General features: G+C 50.0%; 1 protein-coding gene across 1 annotated transcript in view; it reads left to right on the forward strand.

The window, feature by feature from the left end:
* Positions 1 to 19187, forward strand: part of RAC2 (Rac family small GTPase 2) — a 161016-nt gene that overhangs the window by 55136 nt on the left and 86693 nt on the right. The gene's annotated exons all lie outside the window — the stretch shown is intronic.

A 19187-nucleotide genomic window follows, 5' to 3' on the forward strand; every position in this document is an offset into this window, starting at 1 on the left:
AGCAAAGAAAAGCACCTTGGGATACAGCCCTGCATAGTAAGGCTTTGCAATCAATGTAGCCCAGCCCTGTGCATATGCTGGGCTTCCAACACACTGTGGTTTGTACTGTATGTGCACATGCACAATAGGTTTAGTTACACCAGTGTAACCATATTGATGGAAACCTTGCAGTGAAATTGCTGCATGCAGACAAGCCCTCTCATTCCTGTAATCCCATCCATCAATGGCTGTTCTGTAAGCCTTCACCTTTCCCGCCTATGCTGGGGGTCCTTCTTCCCTGCCGTCTGTCAGCCTTCTGCCAGGTTTTGTTGGCTGCCAAAGAGGTCAGGTTCAGTTACCTCAAGTGTGCCTGAGTAACTGAAGAAAACCTGAGATCAGCTCAAGTCTCCCCTTGAAACCCGGGAAACAAAATACTTGATGTTTGATAATGAATCATACTTGCCCACTTGCATGTATCAAATCTAAGGATTTAAAACAAAAAAAACCTTAGTGGGGCAAAGGGAAGCACAGAATAAATCTGGGGAAACCAGCAATTAATAACAATGCAATGTAGGTTAAAACTCCTGCCCCCAGGGCATCTTGGCAATAATCTTATGACTCCTCCCTCCTCACAGCTGGAAGTGAATAATGAAGCACTTTATTAGCCACTTCCCTCCTCCTCTCCATCCCACTCAGTCTGTAGGCCTAAGTTGTTAGAGTGTGTAGCAACAGAAGTTATAGTTTAGTGATGCTCCCTAACAGGAGACGGAGGGAGTTGGACATTGGGACATAGTCCCTCCATTAGGCTGCAGCTAGCTAGTTCGATAAAGACAAAGGCTCTGCAGAGGTTTCCTACTGCTCCACAACAAAGTTCATTTCATTCTTCTCATTCACATCTGCCTGTGTTTACTGAACCCTGTCATCACTTCAGAGTCCAAGCTCTGGGTGGATCCTTCTCTTGTCTGTGAGGTGCATGAGCCTTGCCACTAACGCCAACCTTAGTGATGCAAGCTCTGGGAGAGGCTGGACCAGGAAGCCTTCAACAAGGCTGCTGCTCCCTGTGGCTTCAGGCCAAGCCTCTCAGCTCTGCTTGTCCCTCAAAGGTACTTCTATGCTGCCTCTGCTCCACTTGCTGCCACTGCACTGCTTCTGCGTTGCCTGTCACTTCCATGCCATCTCAGCCTCCAGAAAGGCATCAGGAGCATACAAAACCTGTAACTGAGCCCTTGCTGCCATAGAAACACGCCTAGCAAGAGTTGTCTTTGTCTCTAGTTTTGCCTGGGCTCTGTCATCCAATCTCTCCAGATAAAACTCAGAGTGACACTTCACACCACGTGTATTGCATGCAATTGTCCCATCCTTTCATTATCCCCCAAAATTCATATTCCCCCCTGTATTTTAGCCCAGAACTTCCACACTTCCCCAATCCTGAAATGCAAAAGAGGCCTGGACCACATGGTCCTTTGGGCTTGATCACCCATAGATGGCAGCACAGAGGCCCTTACTGTGGGACCTCTCCCTGTTCAGTGTCCTTAAGCTTGCTCTTCTCCCTGTTTCCCAGCAGCTGTCAACAGAAAGCTCCCTACTTCAGGACACCAGTGCCACAGAGGACTTCCAAATAGCTATACCAAGTGCTTTTTAGGCTGAAAACCATTACCAACTGGCTACAGATGAACTATGGATAAACTCAGACAGGAAATTAGGAGATTTCCAACTATGAGAGGAATACATTTTGGGATGGTTTTCCAAGCAAAGGAGTGAGGGCAAAGAACCTGGATCATACAACTGAACCTGGTAAGTTAATAGGAGGATAGGACAGGGAGTTTGGTTCATCAGTCAGCACTATTAACATATCAGGTCAACCAAAAGGTATCCAGATTGCATGTCAGCTTGGAAAAGGTGTCATCAATCTCCAGTTTGACCCTGCCAGTGCATGGAATAATCCCAGCACATCACATCCTTCTGTTCCTGCTACACCGCCCTGGTGGGATTTCCAAATGGCCTGTTTAGCCTGACCTAGTAAAAAACCTGGCCAAGCAGAAAAAGGCCATGCATGGACACTGTTTCCTGCTCCTAGAATAAAGAGGAGGCTAGGGAAAAAATGCTGTCTCAAACCACTGAAAAGCTACCATGAAGAGCAAAGACAAGAATCAGACAGGGGCAGCTGAGTTAAAATGAAAGAGAATACCAGAGGCAAAACAGAAGGGGCACCATGCCAACACCTCAGGGATGGCACAGCTCACAAAGGAAGCAGGAGTCTTGATGCCTTGCAAGACCTTCAACTGCATGTTGCCTGGGCCCTTCTGGAAAGGAAGCTTATATGGCATCCTCCAGGTTGGGAGCAGTCACCCAGGGATGAATGCGGCTTCCAAGACATATCGAGGCCAGGATAGCAGGTGAAGAAGAATTTCTGCACCAACACATGGACATTGACGTACCTTCCTCATGGTTGCAAAAGGAACCTCTAGCAGATCCTGCCAAGGACATCAATTTGCTTGGTTATGTATACATCCCATCAACAGCTGGAGCGACTAATCAACAAGGGGAGCACAGATTTCCCCTGGCGCGGTCCCTGTGAAAACCCCCTGCAGCTACAGAACCACCAGCTGGGGGAACGCTGCCTGGAGTCCAGAGAGGACCTTTTCCAAAAGCCTGACTGGACTCATCTGAGCTGGGAGACCTGGAACAAGCTTCCTGTGGTCTGATCGGGGCAGCATCAGTCGACAGCTTGGTCAATGGAGAAGCAGAAAATGTACTCCTAGAGAGCCTGAAAAGAGAAAAGTGGGTTAAAAGGCCAATAGCTCTCCCAGGAAACATAGACTGGGAAACTATTAGTGGGGCTAGGCATATCACAGAAGTCTCTAGGCATTGGAAAGGACACTGAGAGAAGGAAATCCAGAGCCTCCCATCCCCTATATGCATATAGGGCACCAGTGCCAGAAACAAAAGAGTCATAGCCCATCTATCTTGTATGGTAGAGAAGCTCAAAAGAGAGAGAATTCCAGGCCAGGAGAGCAGAGCAGCCACTGAACAACCTAGAGATGAGAAGCTATCACCATATACACCAGTTTGAGGGACCCCTGGCCTCCCCTCATGTAAAGGCAAAGCCAGAAAAACAAGACACAACCTAGGAGAACCAAAAAATATGTGCAATGTGCCTTTGAATCTGCTCCATGGGGAAATGACCTGACACACCCATCAGTGCCACAGCACTGGGCTAGGAGGCAGCCAGCAACTTAAGCCCTTAAGAAAACCCAGGGAGAAGCTGTCCCTGGTTCTGGTGACAGCTGTGCATCTTCTCCCCAGTGCCCTCCCAGGTCTTCATCATATGTGGTTTGGATCCCAAGTCCCCTTCAATCTCAGAAGTGCCCCGTCACAGAAGCTGGGGCAATGGTGGGGATGATGGCTGATTTGCCAAGAGCCAGTGTTCTTGGTCCAATGGCTTCAGGCAGAAGACAAACATTTCTTCACTTGCAAGCAGGCATGAAGTACCTTCCTGTCACTCTGCTAGAAAAGGAGATGTTAACAGCATTATAGGCTGACAAACAGGGAAAGCACCTGGCACCAGAAGGTCAGCTGCTTGAGGGGTGAGAGGAGGGTTCAAGACTCAGAGCACAATGTCCCAGACAGGGGCACCATTGAGGTATGCCACTGTGTATGGGGATGGTGGTGCCTAAGGAACCTATTCATCTTTGAACCAATCCAAGCATTGTAACTCAATAGAAATACATCAGCATTAGTCTAGTCTCAAAGGCATAAACATTAGAAATAGATGGATTTGGAATGGGTGAGCCATGGCTCCCTCCTGGTTCACTGAGAGAAATCTCATGTCCAGGTGAAAAACTGCCTAGCAATAATATCATCACAGAGTAAAAAATAGGTTACCAGAAATGCAGCAGGAAGTAAGACAGTACATTTAATCAGAATGCACTGAGGGGCCCAGCTTGGCTTTCCGCTGATTTGCTAAGGCCATGGATAATATCTTGAAATTGGAACAGAGGGAAACAGGTGTCCCATTCTGCAAGTCACACACATTGCTGTTCTCAGGTAACTATTGGCCTGTGACAGCTGAGGGGCAGCTCCTACTCCCAGCACCACCAGGGGAAAGTCAGGATTAATGAGATCTCAGGTATAAGCATAAAATCCCAGGGCAGCCCATCAGTTGCTTTCCTCATGGACTGGTGTTGGGCTACTGCATAGGAGCACCCAGGTAGTAAGCACCTCACTAGCCAGGCAGGGCAGCCCCTGGTGCAGCTTCTTCATTTCTGGCACCTGGCAGACTTCAGGCAGGTACAAAGTAGTGCAGAAAGGAACATGTGCTTTGTGAGTCCCTGTACAATCAGGCATCAATCAGATAAGCACCTGGCAGCCAGAGACATTGACTCTTCTGGTCTCCCCCATCCCCAGTCTCTCTTTCCAATCCCAAAGAAATACTTGTGGGAGAATCAGTGTCAGTCAGCTGATGAAACAAGCTGGAGACACACCTCCTTCCAGCAAGTGCCGTAGCCAGCGGTTGATGGACCCACCCCAAATTCCCACCTTTGTGGCTGCTGTGAAGATCCAGGGGGCCCATTCAAAGGACACCTAAAACACAGTCCACAGACCAACTAGGCTCCTCTGTTGGTGGAACAGTTGAATCTAAAGTTTCCCAACATCCTGCCTTTGTCTCTGGGTCTCATCTGAGAGCTTCTGCTGCTGTCAGCATTCCCAGGACACAGCAAATGGCTGGATGAAATTCAGGTCTTGTGACAATTTGGCATTAGAAGCACAGGTAGTAGAGAGGGAGAGATGCTCTGACAGAGACATGGTTGTGATCAGACAAGTGAGCGGGATACACAAATATATTTATGCTGGACATTGTGGCATAAAAGCCACCCAATCTAGCCCCTGACATGTGGTAGGAGATGGCCTTCAACTAGAGGTGCTGGCTAGCAGCAGTGGGAGAGACCTGTCCAGGTCCTGCTAACTCTCGGCCCTGAAGGAGATGGAGCAGCTCCTTGTCTGACAGACAGAAGCATGCTCCTTGCCCACAGCTGAGTAAATGGTAGTGCTAAAATCCAGCTCCACAATCCTGAGGACAATACTGTCTCTCTAGATCACAGACAAGAAGGGCCAAGGCAAGAAGACAATGAGGTCTCACCCCAGAGCCCCAGGGCATAGCTAGATAATAAATAAATAACTGTAACCCACAGCATGAGTATGTGTGCTTCCATCCGGCAGTGCCAATCCTGCATAGTCTCCGTCGTAGAGAAGGACTCTGCTTTGGCCCTAAGAGGAGCAATCTGTTACATCAGCACTGGCATTAGAGCTAGGGTTTAGGAAAGCTGACCCTTTCCTGTTGCTATGGGGGCTAGAAGGAGAGAGCCAGACATCGGAGAGGAGTAATGGGAAGGGAGGGCACTTAGGGATACACCAGCCATGAGGAACTAGAGCATCACCGTGCCCAGCAGCTTCCTGAGGTGGTCATACTCCTGGTGACCTTATAAGGCATCTCTCCAAAGCAGCATTTTTCAACCCGTGGGTCACAACCCAAAAGTGGGTCACAAGAATATATGAAAGGTTTGAGAACAAACTTTAAAAGTGGATCAACAAACTTTAAAAATGGATTCTCCTTTAAAAGAGAGAAACATGGGAAACTGTGGCTTTGTCAGAGTTCCAGCCTGCAAGGGGCTGCTCCCCACACCCCCTACACACCTACCCCTTGCCCCACACAATGGGGGGCTGGAGCCTGGGGGTGGAGGCAGCGGGCCGGGATCAAGGGGCACTGGGGCAGGACTGGCCATCGATTTTTACAAATGCATCCTGGTACAAAAAACTTTGAGAATCACTGCTTCAAAGGACAGACCAGCAGGCAAAGCAATGCAAAGAGGAGGCTGGGCAGAACAGACCTCAGTCCCAACTTTTCTCCTCCTTTTAGTACTATTGAATGTCACTGATTTGCTGATCTCCTCTTCTTGTCTGGCTGCATAGATGGACAAGGGGTCAGAGAAATCATCATTGTCTTCTTCACCCAAGACCCTCAAAAGAACACTGGACTCTCACTTCAGCACCTAATTGCCTGGAAGTGAAACTGGTTCAGAGTTAAGAGACTCTCATTGTATATGTACTCACAGGAGTGAAGCCTGGCCTGTGACTCCATGTCATGCAGGACCAGCCAGAGGTTTCACCACAGCCCTGAGAAGCAGCTGTTGCCTGGTATTCTGCCATCCTGGACCAGAGGGGCTGGCAGCTGGGGAGCTTTCAAAGTCTGAGACTTTTTAACAACCATCTTAGGTGGGCCCGCTTTACCAGCCCCCTTCTTACCTCCAGCTCCAGCTACCCAGGCCCCTGACCTCATTTCTGTCCAGGTACAGGCAATGGAGTCACAATGGGAAGACTTCCCTGGGGGCCTGATCACTGAACAGGCTGAGGTGGGGATGGAAAGCAGAGCTCTAGTTGGCTCCATGATGTCCCAACACCCTCTCATTTACCTGGGCCCTCATATTCTTACCAGGGCTCTCAGACTGAACAGCACCCAGGCAAGGTCTCCTCAGCTCAGCTGGCTTGCCACACGAGAAACAAGGCACAGTCTCAGCAGTGACAATGCATCCACAGGGTGCTGCAGAAATACATGGTGTGTTGTTAGCTGCTGCAGAAACCTGACATGAGAATAGCATCACACATCGCAATCCCGGCAAGATCAGCTTAATGGCAGGATCCACCTTCTTACAGTGGAAGAAACCCAGAAATCATGGCAAGTAAAAATGGTGGGGGGCCCTGGAAAGAAAGACTTTGTGGCTGGAATAAACAAGGAGAAAGCTGGATCAAAGGACTCCATAGTCCACAGCCCCTCCTGAACCAAGCAGTTATGAAGCTGTTCCTGAACCAGGGGAATTACTACGGATTTGGTGGTTGGGTTGGCAGATTTATAATAGTCCTGCCAGTGACATCACCTACACAAAGGAACACATCCTCCCCTGAGCTAGCATTCACAGAGCCTCATGTCTGCAGGCAGAGTGTTGGCCCCTTCTGCAAGGGACCCCTGAGGTGAGAGTCTTTCCAAACCTTAAGGGAGGGGAAACAGTACAATCATATCCCCTTGAAACAGAGAAGCTTGCATGTAACAGAGCAAAATGTACAGAAACCAACAGATAGTTGCTGCCTGCGGCACGTACCAGAGCGCTGCTCTCCAAAACTCCCACCATCCTGAGAGAGAGAGACTGAGAGAGAATCAGTGTTCATTCAACAGAAAGACAGACAGACACTGTGCTTGTGAGAGACAGGCATGCAAGCAAACATGTGTGTATGTGTGTGCGTGTGTGTGTGTGCATGTGTGTGTGTGTGTGAAAGATGGAGAGAGTCCCCATGTGTGTGAGAAATATAGTACAACCTCATTATAAAAAACTCCCATGGGACCAAGAGAAAAGTTCATTAAAAAAGGATGTTCGCTATAATAGGCTGAGTCAATTTTCTACATCAAAATAATGAAAAAAAAATCAATTCCTTCTCTTGGGGTTGTTAAAAGCGGTGGGGGGAGGGGGGATATTATAAACAGAGTTCATTAGAAGTAGGTTGCCTTGTACTTTGTGCTGGGGTCCGTGGGTACTTGTAGTAGAGAAATGTGTGAGAGAGATTTTGCATGTATGTGTGTCTGTGAGAGGCAGATACTGTGTGTGTACATATGTGTGTATGAGAAATGCTTTATGTGCATGCGTGTGTGTGTGGACAGAGAATGTGTGTGCATGTGAAAGATTGTGTGCACATGTGAAACATATGCATGTGGGAGAGAGAGAGAGAGTGTATGTGTGTGACAAATGTACATGTATATCACAGATAGACTATATATTTGTGTGTGAGAGACAGTGAAAGATAGCACAAAAGGCCGACAGAAAGGCAAGTGGAGTGTGGTTGCAGTATTTCCTGTACCTTGGCCTGTAAGGCTACTTTGAGGGTTGGGGGTGGTAGCAATGACTGGGTTTCATGCTGCAGTGGGGTGTCCCAAGGGACAGGTGCTTGCCCTTCATGATCTGAGTCATTCATAGCTGCAGCAGCTGGGCAGCAGCCACAGCCCCATCTTCATACAGAGGGCCTCCTTTTATGGTGCTCATCTTCTGTTCACAGCCCAAGCTGCATCAGAGAAATGGGGCGCTGACAGTCAGGATGGTGGAGAGAGAGGGGCAGGTTAACCAAGCCCCTTTGAAAGGATAAAAGGGTCAGTCAAATGTCCTCTATGGAGAGGAGCTGCCTTCCTGATCACATTGCCAGTCCAGCTGCCTGCTTGTGTGGTCTGCAATGACCTCAATGACAACTTTACCCCAGCCTGCAAGGTACCACCTCCATAGCCAGGTAACAAATGCAGCAGGCAGGGATCTGGCACTTGGTGCCCAGAAAAGGCCTGGCATGCCAGTGTCGGAGAGAGGGGATGTCCTGTCCCTTCCCACTGCATGCCTAGCTATATCCAATCACACCTCCCATACCCATTGCCTCTCCAGGCAGAACAGAGAATGAGAAAGGATCAATATGGGACTGTTCTCTCTCAAGATGTGTTTGTAAGGAAGCCAGCAGCTGCAGACCACAGGTACAGCAACTTATTGTCACACATGGGAGGTGGAGGCTATAGGCTTAGCATTCCAGCTCCAAAAGTAGAAGCTAGTACCACTTGAGCTAAATGAGCTCTCCCCTAGCTAGCACTAGTAGTTGGCTCCTTATCTCCTTTCTGGGCCAGTTACTACCAAGAGTCATCCATCATGCAATGACAGCAGGGTTGGGGGGAGCATAGTCCTTGGACTTGGAACAGGGGCCAGGGAAATGTCTCCTAGTACTAACTGGGGATGGATTCGCTGGCTCAGGGTTTGATGACAGCCCCAGAGGAAAGAAGCCCTCAGGGGACAGAGTAGAGGTAAGTGACAGAAGTGTGCCATGGCCAGAGTGGGCCCACAATTTTTTGGGGCCCCTGCAAGATATAGTTGTGGGGCCCCTTGATCCATCGAAAAATCAAAATTGCAGTTACACTCTTCTCTTCCTTTTCCTGCTCGCTCACTGTATAAACTCATTGAAATAAAATAGTCAGGGCTGGGTTGTGTGCACATGGGCTGGACTGAGGGGGGCATGGGGTGGGGACAGCATGTGCTGGGAATGTCTGGGTTCCCTCCCTGGGCTGGGGCCAGGGTGGGAGTGGAGCTGGAAACTCCTCCTCTGGTTGGCCAGGAAGGGGCTCCTTGCCTGCATCAAGCCCTTTAAACATGGTGCAGGCAGCGGGGAGCAAGCGAGGCATGGCCCCTTGGCTGCGGAGCCCCCTGCAGCTACAGGTTTTGCAGAATAGGAGGGGCTGGTCCTGGCCATGACTCATGGAGAAGCATGTTAGTGGTGTGTTGGGGGCTGGCATCACCTTCCCAGCCCTGCACTCCTGCAACCTGTTTGATTCAAAGACAGAAGTTCTTGAGGAGTCAGAGAGAACAGAGATAAAGCCACTGATGGACAGAGGTCATATTCAAGGCACTGAACCATCCCCTTCTGCCTCCGCCAGTGCTGACAGCTCACGGAGGGCTAGGGATTTGAGACTGGTGCTTAGAGGCTCATTAGTCTTGGTCAGGGCTTTGAGATGGATTCTCTCCAAGCCATGGAGGCCTGAGAAAAACAAAATGTGAAGGGAAAACAAAGCTTGCAGCACTCATATAGCCAACATGCTGTGAGATGCAGCCTCAGTGCAACTTTCAGTGATCCTGAGTGACAGCATCACACCAACCCAAAAATGTGAGTGACACCATCAACATGGAGACAGCACCAGGAGAGCAGCATCTGGGTGAGCCCTTCAGGACCCCAGATGATGTAATCATTACAAACCCTTAGAGACACAGTAACATCAGCTGCGCAAGCCCTTAGTGACCCTGGATGACATCATCACTGCAAACCTATAGGAACAGAGTGGTACATCATCACTGGAGCTTTCAAGCAGGAAGAAAAACATCATCCGTGCCAGCCTTCAAAAACATAGGAATACCATCAGCAGAAGCCTTTAATAAACATAGAGTGATCTCCTCAATGTGTGCTTAGAGCTGAGTGGCATCATTGATTTGCACAGAAACATATTGTGACATAAGACTCAGAGAACCAAGATCAGTATGCTGCTTTCAAGTCCTGGTGTAAGCATCTCTTTGCAATACTTTGGTATAAATCACCAAAGCGATCATGATATCACAAAGGAAATGCTCAGGTATGATATTCTCAAAGAGACCAGACAAGATGACAGAGGTGATCAGAGCCAGCTATGGGGTTCAGATAGAGGCTCACTAATTGTAATGGGGGATATGTGGGACTGAACGCTGGAGCTGGCTTGGAAATTCACAGAGTACTATTATCTAGTGCAGCAATTCTAAACCTTTTTTGCACCAAGACCCATTTGTAAACATCAATGGCCAGCCCCAATGCAGTGCCTCTCAGAACTAACCTTCCTCCCCCCACCTCCAGGCCCCAGTCCCACAGTGTGTGGGGCATGGGGTGGATGTGTGTGGTAGGGCAGGACCCAAGCAGCCCCTTGCAGGCTGCAAGTCTGCCAGCCTGCAACAGAAAAGCCACCATTTCCCACATCTTTCTTTACAGGAGAATCCATTTTTAAAGTTTGTTCATGACCCTTTCATATATTCTTGCGATCCACTTTTGGGTCATGACCCACAAGTTGAGAAACACTGATCTAGTGGTGTCCTAGTTGTGCCAACAAACATGCTAGGTGTTGTCCTCCCCCAGAAGAAGGTGCTGTCTGCCTGTAACAGACTTGCAGTAGAAAGACCAGGTCTATTGAAATAGTTGGAAGACATTTCAGTGGGTTCTGTGTCAGGCCCTAAGAGCCAAACAGTCCCTGACATATCATTCTGGGAGCACATGCACATGCAACAAAGTGACCAACTTCCAGAGAAGAACAGCTGTGACAGTCCCCGCTGCTTTGCAGACGGCTATTAGCAGCCATGAAATTGCACGGTTCGTTGAACATCAGCCTTGACCAGGACACTGCCTGGCTTTGATCTAGGATCCATTCTTCAAGTTGAGGACAAAAGTCCCATGTTGCAGTCCTCTGAAATTTGGGATTGTCTGGAAAAATCTGGGTGTCTGGTCACATTATTGCTGGGGTGATTTGAGCGGATGGGGGGGATCTGAACCCGATGATCTCATGAGGTCCCTTGCAGCCCTAAATTTCTGTGAATCTGTAATTACATAATACTCAGAGTCCATCTCTGTTCAGGGAATGGAAGAGCCCCTCATCCTTTTGGCTTCAGGGGAACACAGAAACAGCATTTAGCATACCACTGCCCCCGCCACCCCCACCCCAGCCACCTCAGGAGTTAGGCTCTGGGATAATCCAACCAGAGATCTTGCTAAAATCTCCAGGGAGGTAAATGTCCACTGATTGCATTCCACATTGGGTAAGTGGACAGCAAAAAGCCACTGATGATGAGCACTGGTGGTGAGTATTGGGGATTGCTGTCACAGGGACAGTAGTTAAAGTCCACTTCTGGGAGCCTGGATTCACCTGCATATAGCTTGAAGACATTTGGCTCGCTCCTCTATTTTCTTCCCTAAGAAAGCAGATGCTTTTTCTGTTCAGCTCCGAGCCTGCAGCCATGCCTGAAATGTATCCTCCTGACTCCCACTCTCTTACCTCCCTGGCCAGGATGACACCCCAGTCACATTTCCATTTTTGCATCCTCTGTCATTATTACCTGTCCATCCCCATCAGCTACTGGGGAGAGAGAAGAAGATGACAGGCACAAGAGCCCTCCCTGTAAATGGAAAGCTAGCCCCATCCCCCTTGTCAGAAGGCTCCTCTAAACCTTTGTAATGAGATTCTCCTTGGGGCCCCTGTCAGCTCTGCCTTTGTTCATGGGCTCCTCTGACAGATGGATGTCAGTTTGGAAAGGGCTCTTTGATGTTCTCCACCTTAATGAAACTGATCCATTGGCAAGCTCTTTCTCCTCAACCCTGAGGGTGCTCATGGTCTAGCTCTATCAGGCCACTCCATGCTCAGCAAAACTGGCTTCTAATTAGGGGTCTCATCCTGCTTCCACCAAAGCCAACATAGCAAACAGCTCATTGACTTCAAGGGAGCAGCACTGGATGGTCAGAGCAGGATAGCAAGGCTTGTGGTGAGCTTCTTGTCATTCTTTTGGATGTCTGTCCATCTCCTCCACTTTCTTCCCCCTGTTTAAACCTGAGGGGCAGGTGAGAAAGCCAGGTACCTACTCACTTCCCTTTCTTAATACATACTCATGCACATACACACAGAGGTGACACCAAGGGGTGAGAGGGATGGAGGCTTTGGAGAAGACAGGGACTCAAGGCCACAGGCTTTCTAATATTTTGTCTCACTTGAGACTAGCTAAGTGAAAGAAAGAGATGAAAGGACAGGATAGATAGAGTGAGGAGGAGGAGGAGGAGTTTGGAAGCAAGAGCAGTGAGTAATAAGCATGTCTTGGGGTCTTACTTAAACTTCAGCTAAGTATTAATAAATTCCCTGGTACTGAGAGAACTCGTTGGTCCCTCCTCTTCTCTGCCGGTGGCACAAACTTTATGTTTTTGAGGACTGAAATATTTGGTGTAATGAAAGCATGTAGCCTTGATTTAGAGTGGAGGGGGAGGAGGCAATTATTTTGCCTCCACTTGCGGAGTTTTGGTGCCTGCCACAGCTCACCAAAACTCCCTAAGTGGCTCTGCCTCACCCTCGGCCAGATGGATGGGATGGGGCCACGGGCCGGCATGGAGCAGCAGCCAAGATCGGGACAGGCTGGGATGGGAATCGTGGGACAGTGGCAGTGCAAGGTGGGGGCCCAGGGCAGAGCCACAATCCCCTGTGGAACTGGTGCCCGTTGCACGGATGTGCAGGGAGTGGATCGTGGCTCTGTCCTGGGTCCCAGCCCCATGTTGCCAGTGCTCTGCAATCCAGATCCCAGCCCTAGCCTGGCTCTGCACACCTGTCTTGCTCCCAGATGCCACTCCCTGCCTGCCCATGGCCCCATCCCATCTACCCGACCAAGTGCGCCCTGCCTGCATGGTCCCAGGTCTGTCTGCATGGAGACCCCACCTGCCTGCTCCATTTGGTGGCCCTGGCAGTGGGTCCAGGGTTGGACAGGCTGGGATGCAATGGAGCCCAGACTGGTGGTGGCAGCAGAGACTGGCAGCAAAGGAGCCACTGCTGCAGGGGCTGCTAGGATGCAAGTCTGGCAGCCTTGCCTCCCAGGCATGTCTGAGGGTGGTGGGACCAGCCTCATGCCCCATGGCCCAGGCTGCCCCCCATGCCTGAGCCAGGCAGGGATGAGGGATCAGGCATGGGCTGGACAAAATCCTTTGGTGGGCCAGATCCAGCCCCTTATCTGTATTTTGCCCACCTCTGGTTTAGGGCATTGGGGGATGATATAATGGTCCTTTTTCATCTTCAGTTCTTTGAACCTATGAAACTGTTACTCATTTTTGACCTGAGTGGTTACCCTAACTTCAGGGCCGTGTGTGTGAGTGGGAGTGGGGGGAAGGGGGCGTCTTTCCATGAGGAGGAGAAACAGGAGATGGAATCAGCAATGTTTTTGATGAAACACTTCATACAAGGAATGTATAAAATTCTATTCCTTTGAACAGAGCAGGTGTCAGAGACCTGCCTGGGGGACAGTTGCCCTCCCTTTTACAGCCCACATTCCACCAAAAAAAGCTCTTTCTCCTTTTTTTCAGCACTGCATTCACAGTGTTTAGTTTGTGGCCAGATTTCTATTCTCTCTATCTGTTTCTGTAATATTTCTGTTGCTGTTTTCTCTCCCACACACATGCATCTCTACTCCCACATGCCCCTTGGTTTTGGACAATGGCACATGCCTGTATTTTAGTTGGAGACTGCTCCTGTGTCATAAAAGAGCTTAATTATTTTCTGCAGCTATCTTGAAAGAAGGGGGGTTGCTACACCCAACAGCATCAGTGACATTTTGACCCAGGCATTGCAGTACTTAGAAGAAATCTAGTCAACCACTCAGCTCTTTTGGTTGAGCAAAAGGTTAATTCAAACTCCGCACAGTAATTAATAATGAAAACCTTTACTACTCACCATCACATACACTGTTCCCTGTAATGGACTGCACCCTTGTTCTGTCAATTTAATTGTGTGTTATGTCAGTTTGCATATGTCAATGTGCTGGTGCATAGTGTGTGTGTGTGTGTGTGTGTGTGTGTGTGTGCGCGTGCGTGTGCTATGATAGGCTATATTGTGCATATCTGAGGCTTGGGCTTTTGGGTGTTTGTGCATTGGTCTATTTGCCTTCTCAGTTTTGCCAGTGTGTGTGTGTTAGCATATTGTGCATTGCACTGGTATACATTTGTATAGCACCTGTGTGTTATGTGTAGGTTGTATGGTGTGCTGCCTCCCAGCAGACACTTGCTCTGTATGTTTGCACTATGTGTGTTTACAGTACACCATCTGCATTAGAGTGGGGTGTTGTACTACACTGCTTCGGCAAGTGTGTGCTCTGGTTTGTGTGCTTGCATTGTAGCTGGGCACTGCATCTCACTGTGCCTGTGGGTTCTGTGTGCATCTGGCTCAGACTCCTTGACTGTTCATCCTCCTGCTGTACTGAAGGATTGTCCCTGACTAAACCATCTCAGCCAGGCATCTGTCTAACCTCCTGAAAACTTCCAGGGATGGAGAGTCCACAGCTTCTCTAAGCAACCTGTCCCAATGCTTGATGATCATCCTCAGAGTCAGACAGTTCCTCCTCAGTCTCCAGCCTAAGTTTCCCCTGCTGCAGCTTGAGGCTATTGGTCCTAGTCCTGTCCCCTGCGGTAATGGGGAAAAGCCTATCTCCAGTCTTTGTATAATTGCCCTCATGAGGCCCCATCCAGCCCTACTCTCCCATGATTTCCATGTGGGTTTGCTCTGGGAGCCCTACTGTAGGCATGTTTTTGCACTGTGCCCATTTGTGTTAGGCAGGGGTGCTATATGGTATCAGCATGGATGAGAGGGTGCACTGTGCTTTCACAATGCAGGGAATCTGAGTGTGTGATTCCCACGAATAAGAGAATGTGTTGGGTGTGTTATGTTAGTTTCTGGGAGTGGAGCCTTGCTGGGATGGTCTTGCAGTTGCCACGGTTACACAGTAACTGAGTGACATGGTGGAGCTGACTCTGTTGGGCTCTCACTAATGATGAGTGGGAGGAGAGGCAGGCCCCAGCTCCCCAAACTTTTCATGACCTCTCCTCTCCTCCAAAATGGGTCCTTTTCCCATGAAATTTTCAAATAGCCCCCCTGAAGGGAGAGGAGGGTAGCCAGAACAGAGAAAGGGAAAAATGGGGAGAAGGAAGGCAAGAGAAAGGGTGGGGGAAGCAAGGTCTGCCTGTCTCTCTCTTCTATCCCTGGGGAGGGTGTTGCTTGGCTCCTCAGTGCCATGACACTTATTATAGCCTCACTACCTGTCTGCTCCTTGCAACTCCCTTTAGTAAGGCTGGGATTATCCACACCCCCATGTGCTACTGCCTCCACATCACTGACAAATGAGCCAGCACAGCCTCATCTACCCACAACTGCTGGCCTGCCGGTGTTTCTTTCTCCCCAGTATCAACCTCTCCAGTATCCCATTGCCCCTCCTCTTCCATCCCTGGCTCTTGTAGTGATAGAAGTTGCACTTTAAAGGTGCTCCCTAACTAAGAAGAGTACAGAGGGTGGGAATTGGGAAATGGTTCCTGAGTCCGGTTACTTAAACAGACAAAGGGTCTGTAGATGTTGCCTACTGCTCCTCAATTGAAGTCTGTTGTATAGGTCTTCTCATTCAGCATATGACTATATTTATTGCACCTGGTGATCACTACAGCTATCACTCTCCCTTTCTTTCTCTGGCCCCTTCTCTGTTTGCCTCACTTCCTCAGGCTTTAATACCAGTTTGCTCAGTCCTTGGACTCACAGCAGGGCTGAGGTGCCCCAAGGGGCATAGCAACTTTAAGGTGAGTGCTACCCTCTGTTCCTAGCATTCTCAAAGAAAGTCAATCCTGAGCATGCTCTGCCTACCTGCTCTTATTCACCCTCACCAAACCCAGAAATATGCTAGTGAAGCTTCCTGGAGGTGTCCCTCCAAGCCACTTTCAGGCCATGCCAGAGGCCCAGGTCTTGAGAGCCGTGGAGGGGAGCACTCTGGAGCATCTTCACCACAATACCTCTGGGCTTAGTGTGTGAGAGTGGGAGTGATGGGTGGGGCATGTTGGCACCTGTCCTGGTCTGGATGTGCTGGGAATGTGGAGTAGACATACCCCCTGTCACCTTTGGGGTCCCATACTATGGGCGAGCAAGGGGCCTAGCTGGACCTGGGTGTAAACTAGGGCAGCCACAAGGCATGCTCTAGCCATACCCCTCCCACCACGAACACTATGTGCTCACTTTATAAAGCCTCTCGGCTTTATATTGATCTGTGCTGAGGGCATTCTCCATGGGCCTCCCCGCCCGCTGCCGAGGCAGAGTCCAGTTGGCTGGTTATGAAGGCCAACCATGTTATAACAGAGCCTAGAGGCGCACCAGCTACAGGACTGCCAACCACAATGCACAGAGCTCATGAGCCAGGCGCCCCACATCACATATGGTTAATCATGAGCTTGGAAAGCAGCAGTGCTACCTTGGGGTTCTGCTTGCTTGTCTTGTAGTGCCTGAGCCTTAACAGCCCACTCAGATTGTGTTGTCACGAGTACTAGAGACCTACTCTTATTTTGTATGGAGAGCTGGCGTTCTCACCTCACCATCTGACTCAAGGAGCCGGGGCTGTCAAGGAGAGCAACAGCTATCATGAGACTCGTGACAGAATCGCCCAGGTCAGCTGCATGCTGGGAGCACGTGGTGCAAATGGGATGCAGGACAAGGCAAATGCAGGTCTGAGCTTGTCTGGGCAGAAGCACCGTTGTGTCGTAGAGCAGGGAGCTGATGCCCACCGCTCCCCAACCACCCCTCCTCCCGAGGGCTCTGCTTGGCTGGGCACCTTATTAACTGAAATAGAGAGAAACTGGAGGGAGTTCAGGGAAGAGCAACAGAAATCAGGCCTGGAAAGGGGTGGGGGGGGTGATTGATGAGGGAAGATTAAGAGCTAAATCTGTTTAGCTCAGCTAAGTGATGACTAAGAGGACATGTGATAACCATCGACACACCAGAGAGATGAGAACAGCAAGGAGGGAGGGCTTGTATCTAGGGCAGTGCTGGGGGCTGTAACCAGAGGGGGAAATTAAAGACAGGCCTGGAGAGGCGAGAGGACAGTAACAGTCACCTGGCAGGGTTAGCCTGAGAAACAGGGCTCTCCACGGAAGCAGCGGAGGCTCCAGGATATGGGGCATTCATAGCCGGGTGGGACAAAACTCTGAACACCACACTGCAGGGATCAGTCCTTCACAGGGCTGGCAGGGGGCTAGGGGAAGGGATCCCCGATGCCAGAATCAGTTTATTATGTTATGATCTCTCCCCTTTCTGCCACCTTGAGGTGCTTTCCGTTTCTCACCATTTTTCTGCTGTTCTCCTTGTTTCACTCTCCCCATCTCAGTCTGTTTTTAGTTTTAGTCCAGTCTTTCTCCCTGTAGCCCTTCTATGCTGTCCCTTTCCCACTCTTTCTCTTTTCTGCTCTCCCTCCTTCCTTTACTGTGTCTCAAGCCCCTCTCCTCCTCTTCCCCTGCCCTGTCTCTCTCTTGGCAGGTGGAGCTGCATTTCTGTGATTAAAGATTCATTTTCTGTTCATTGTGTGGGTGACAAACTCTGACTCCGATAATCACTTGTGAAAAATCAAGGGAGAAACAAACAGCTCCAAAGTCACAGAAACCTGCTGTGATCTGCTGGGGAGCAGCAGCAGACAGGGCTGGGAATGTGTTCACGAGGAAAGTGACTGGATTCAATTCTCAGGGCTCAGAGTGGAGATGCTGACATGATGGCAGGCTAGCCAGTATCTCTGCCCAGGGGCATTGCTTTTATCAAAGTGAGCAAATTGAGGTTCTAGTCTAGCCTGCCTCCTGGAGACCTCCACCACTGGAGAGGCGTTGAGGGGTTGAGTGTTAGGGATCACAGTAGGGACTGCAGAGTCAGCAATTCAGTCCTTTCAGACCAAGAGGAAGATCCTACTACATTAGACTAGGGTTCGACTTAGTTTCATAGTTTCATAGTTAGTAGGGTCGGAAGGGACCTGAGCAGATCATCAAGTCCGACCCCCTGCCATAGCAGGAAAGAGTACTGGGGTCAAACGACCCCAGCAAGGTGATTGTCAAGCCTTGTCTTAAAGACCCCCAAGGTAGGAGCCAGCACCACTTCTCTTTGGAAGCTGGTTCCAGATCCTAGCCGCCCTGACAGTGAAGTAGCACCTCCTGATATCTAGCCTAAATCTACCCTCCGTCAGCTTGTGACCGTTATTTCTAGTCACTCCTGGCAGTGCTTGGGGGAACAGGGACTCCCCCAATGCCTGCTGATCCCCCCTGACTAGTTTGTAACAGGCCACTAGCTCCCCCCTCAGTCTTCTCTTGTGGAGGCTGAACAGGTTCAGGTCCCGTAGCCTCTCCTCGTAGGACTTGCCCTGCTGCCCCCGATCATGCATGTGGCCCTCCTCTGGACCCTCTCCATGTTGTCCACATCCCTCTTGAAGTGCAGCGCCCAGAACTGGATGCAGTACTCCAGCTGCGGCCTGACCAGTGCCTCATAGAGAGGGAGGATCACCTCCTTGGACCTGCTCGAGATGCATCTGTGGATGCATGACAAGGTGCAGTTGGCCTTCCTGACTGCATCCCCACACTGCCGGCCCATGTTCATCTTGGCATCAATGATGACTCTAAGATCCTTTTCTGCCTCTGCACTGATGAGAAGGGAGTTCCCCAGCCTGTAGGTATGGTGCTGGTTGTTCCTCCCCAGGTGCATCACCTTGCACTTGTCAGTGTTGAATCCCATCCTGTTCTCATCCACCCACCCCTGTACCCTGTCTAGGTCCAATTGCAGCCTATTCCACCCTTCTAGTGTGCCCACATCCCCCCACATCTTAGTGTCATCAGCAAATTTGAACAGGTGCTTTTTACCCCCTTGTCCAAGTCCCTGATGAAGATGTTGAACAGCGCAGGCCTGAGGACTGAGCCCTGGGGGATCCCACTGCCCACATTCCTCCAGGTTGAAAATGACCCGTCCACCACCACCCTCCGGGTGCAGCCCTCCAGCCAGCTGGCGACCCATTTGACTGTGTAGGTGTCGACACCACAGTCCCCCAGTT

The sequence above is a fragment of the Crocodylus siamensis genome, chromosome 4 (genome assembly GCF_052110815.1).
Source record: "Crocodylus siamensis isolate JL-2025a chromosome 4, ASM5211081v1, whole genome shotgun sequence".
Classification (NCBI taxonomy): Eukaryota; Metazoa; Chordata; order Crocodylia; family Crocodylidae; genus Crocodylus; species Crocodylus siamensis.